The sequence below is a fragment of the Tupaia chinensis genome, unplaced genomic scaffold (genome assembly GCF_000334495.1).
Source record: "Tupaia chinensis unplaced genomic scaffold, TupChi_1.0 Scaffold000636_1, whole genome shotgun sequence".
Lineage (NCBI taxonomy): Eukaryota > Metazoa > Chordata > Mammalia > Scandentia > Tupaiidae > Tupaia > Tupaia belangeri.
This window is the reverse complement of record NW_006160157.1, coordinates 1,088,401-1,092,747: the sequence shown is the minus strand read 5'-3', so window position 1 is coordinate 1,092,747 and position 4,347 is coordinate 1,088,401. Positions and strand designations below refer to the sequence as shown.

The 4,347-nt window shown below is 42.9% G+C and overlaps 1 pseudogene; it reads left to right on the top strand.

Annotated features, from left to right (window-relative positions):
* LOC102490540 (ras-related protein R-Ras pseudogene) overlaps positions 1-552 on the top strand; it is a 12,490-nt pseudogene extending 11,938 nt beyond the window's left edge.
* The last annotated feature ends 3,795 nt before the right edge of the window (positions 553-4,347 follow it).

Sequence of the window (4,347 nt, the reverse complement as noted above, 5' to 3'; positions counted from 1 at the left end):
GGGAGCAGAAGACACGCAAGCGGGTGGTCAGAGATGGCCGTGTGGGCAAGTGCCTGCTGACCATGATGTCCATCCAGTCCTACCTCGTGTCAGACTAGGACCCCACTACTGAGGACTCCTACACGAAGGTCTGCACTGTGGACGGCATCCCTGCCTAGCTGGACATCCAGGACACGGCTGGCCAGGAGGAGTTTGGGGCAGTGCGGGAGCAGTACCTGCTCTCGGGGCAAGGCTTCTTGCTGGTGTTTGCCACCAAAGACACGCAGAGTTTCAACGAGGTGGGCAAGTTTTTCACACAGATCCTCCAAGTCAAGGACGGCCACAACTCCCCATCGTGCTGGTTGAGAAACAAGGCAGATCTGGATGCTCAGCGCCAGGTCCCCAAATTGAAGCATCCACTTACAGTGCCTCCCACCATGTGGCCTACTTTGAGGCTTCACCAAACTGCATCTCAGTGTGGAAAAGGCCTTTGAGCAGCCGGTTCAGAAGTTTCAAGAACAAGAGATGTCGCCCAGAAAGAAGAACCAGGGCTGCCCCTGAGTCCTCCTGTAGTCTGGGAAAGAGAAGCAACCAGCAAAAGACCTTGGGACCAGCTTCCTCACGCCTCTCGGTGTGACCTGAGGCCCTCTCTGAGTCAGACCTTCTTCACATGGGTCTCCCTGGACACGCTACACCCAACACCCTCACTTCCAGGCCTCCACCGGGCCATCGCCACCATGTGCCTCCTGTCAACGCCTTCTTTCCCTGCCCATGCCCCTGGTGGGGGTGAGGGGCTTCCAAGTCATTGCTATGTATAACTACTCCCCCCCACCCATAAAAATGTCACTGCCCACATATTAAAAAAAAAAAAGTGAACCTAGTTTTCTAGTGATGAATTAAGGAAGGAGCATATAAACAATTACTGTTCATGATTCCGTTGTGCTCTGTGATTCAAGTGTACTAAACTGAATGAACTCTGTTCTTGAAAAGATGATGGTTTTATTTTTAAGCTATAATACCATACTTGAAAGCACCATGATTGCTAAAGGCTGAGAGTGCTTCTGCAAAATAGATGTACTGCCATTTTGGATGTATACAATTTTGTATCCTTTTTTTTCCTCCTTGTGTCTTAACATAACCTTCAACATGTGAATTTATTTAACTATTAAAATAAAACATTGTTTTTTTAGATTTAAAACTTTAAGATTTGCCAACTATGACATAATGGTTAAGGAAGGCAGATTTCACATGACCAATCATGCAGTTGAATCTTTGTCCTGAAGAACTTGAAAAATAAATCTGGCATGTGTGCATACATGCCCAAAATCCAGATGGGAAAGAGAAACAGAGGAGAAGAGGTTGCAACTTGATCATACCCCATTTGGGATGCTTTCTCCCTCTCTTTCTCACTCTCTCTCTCTCTCTCTGTCTCTCACTGGTGAGCACACCCCCCACACACTTTGGCAATTAAAAAATTTAAAAATTCTAAATATAATTTTAGAACTTTTATATTTTATAACTGATTTGAGTCTTTTTATATAATAATGCAAAATTTGCAATATTAAGAAAAACTACAAAAAATTATCCATCGTCCTATATTGTATTTCCATATCTAAGTTGTCTATCAATATTTAGTATTTGTATTTTTCATTGTTAATTTTTTTTTTCAGATTTTTTCCATAGCGCATGTGCACTCACAAGAGAGACAGTAAGAGGGAAAGTGAGAAACCATCTCCCATGGAGGATGGCCACACTACAATTCCTTCTCTTCCATTTTCCTCTTAAGATTTTGGTCACACACACACACATGTGCCTGGTGTGATTTTTAAGTCACCGTGTCTGGGACTCAAACCATAGTCACCAGTGTGGGAATCCAGCACCTTAACCACTACATCACCTGCTGGCCCCACATCATGTTAATTCTAATGTTCTATTTCTTCTATTAATTTTGTTCTGTAAACAATTTTTTTATTCTTAATTTTCAATCTTTCAATCCTTGTGATTAGAGACTATTCCAATAATGTTTGGTAATTACATGACGATTGTTCTAATTGCAACTCAATTTGCTATATCATTTTTTCATCTTTAAAATTTTGCTTCCACAGATTTCTCAGAAAAAGCAATGACTTACATTTTTATTTTTGATTTTTTTGTGTGTTTTGCTATAGGGTATATACAGAGAGAGAGAGAGAAAGTGAGAAATCACACCTCAGAGGAGATGGCCATGCCAAAAAATCTCTTCTCCATTCTCCTCTCAGGATTCTGGGTAAGCATACACATACCAGTTAACCTAACTAAGTTAACTTAACTGAGGCACCAGGATTGAAGTACAGAGACAGGGCATCTCTACTGTGTTCTCGACACAAAATCAGAAGACAAAATAAGACATCTTTAGGGCTGGCCACATAGCTTGATGGTTAAGCCCTATACAGAGTAGTCACATCCCCCATGTCTGACAGAGCTTAGGCTCCTAACCCTCATGGCTTGAAAAATAGGCCAGACACACATGTTTTATAGACAACAGGTCTGGGACTCAAACTGCACAGTTTGCCATGTGAGATCCAAGCACCTCAACCCCCATACCATCCTGCTGGACCCATAATGAATACAATTTTACTTACATTCTAAATACTGGAATTGCAAGAGTCCGATATTCCATAAATCTCACCAATTCCCTTACAAATGGCCACTTTTTTTCTTCTTAGAAATGCACTTTAACTTTTTCCTGCTCTTTGTCTTTTTGTGCTCATCATTTGTGTATTTTTCTATACTAACTCTTCATAATACTTTTTTCTGAGAGTTTTGCTTTTAAGGCATATGCACTTGCCAGAAAGACAGTAAACAAGAAATCATCCCCCAGGGGAATGGCTACACCACAATCCTTTCTCTTCCATTCTCCTCTCAGGATTTTGGGCACACACACGCATGTGCTCAGCATGAGTGTCAAGGCACCAGGTCCAGGACTCGAACCATGGTCGACCATGTGGAAGTCCAGTGTCTTAACCACCATGCCACCTGCTGGCCCCCACAATTCTTATCCCTTTAGGCTATGATTTCCTGAGAGACCTGTCACTGTGCCCTTCAATCCTCTGCTAATTTCTGTCACTAATTTCTCTTTTACTTCGATGCTATGTGAAGTTCAATTTATTCTGATTCCCACAATAATAAAGCATAAAAATGATAATGACAGGACCAGCAAATGACATAGCGGTACGTCACTGAACTTCCACATGGCCAACCTCAATTGGAGTCCCAGACCTAGTGACTTGAAACTGAACCAAGTGCATATGCATGAATGTCCAAGATCCCTGGAGGAGAAGGGATTGCAGTATGGCCATCCTCCCTGGGGAAAGATTTCTCCCTTTTGGTCTCTCTGTCTCTCTAGTAAGTGCATGTGCTCTATAGCAAAAATCCCTCAAAAAAATAAAAATGATGGGAACCAGCAGTTAGTGTAATGGCTATGTCGCTGGACTCCCACATAGTCGATCATGGTTCGCGTCCAGGACCCGGTGGCTTAAAACTCACTCCGGGCGCATGTGCGTGCGTGCCCAAGATCCCGAGAGGAGAATGGAGGAGAAGGGATTGCAGCGTGACCATCCCTCCTGGGGGGGGTGATTTCTCGCTTTCTGTCTCTATGCCTCTGTCTGTCCGGCGAGCGCACGCACCCTATAGCGAAAAAAAAAAAAAAAAAGAAAATGAAAAATGGTAATGGCTTGTATATAAACTCTTCAAAATATTACTGTAAATACTTCCAATCTTCAAAAGAGTTGCCATAGATTTTTATTTTGGTTCAAGAATTCCACCGTAATGCAAAGTACTTTTCTCCTTTTGGAACATCCTTAAAAATCATCTTTTCATTTTTTTTCTAAAAATCACAACCACAATTGTATTATTCAGATTGATCATCATCTTTGTTTCTATTCATTAGCAGAGTTGCATTTTTTTTCTTTTTTTGGAGAGGTTTTTACTATAAGGTGCATGCACCAGCCAGAAAGAGAGAGGCAGAGAGACAGAAAGTGAGAAATCGCCCCCTCCCCCCCAAGGGGGATGGCCATGCCGCAATCCCTTCTCCTCCATTCCCCTCTCAGGATCTTGGACACACACACACATGCGCCCGGCATGAGTTTAAGCCACTGGGTTCGAGACTCAAACTGCTGTTGACTACATGGGAGTCCAGCGACACAGACATTAAGCTAACTGCTGGTCCCAGTGTTGCACTTTTTGATGCTTACTATTATATAACAAAATGTGACTGTTTAAAAACTGCCACATAGGGGCTGGCAGGTGTCATGACAGTTAAGACACTGGACTCCCACATGGCTGAGCACCGTTAAAGTCCTGAACCTGCCAGCTTGCCTTCCTACTTTC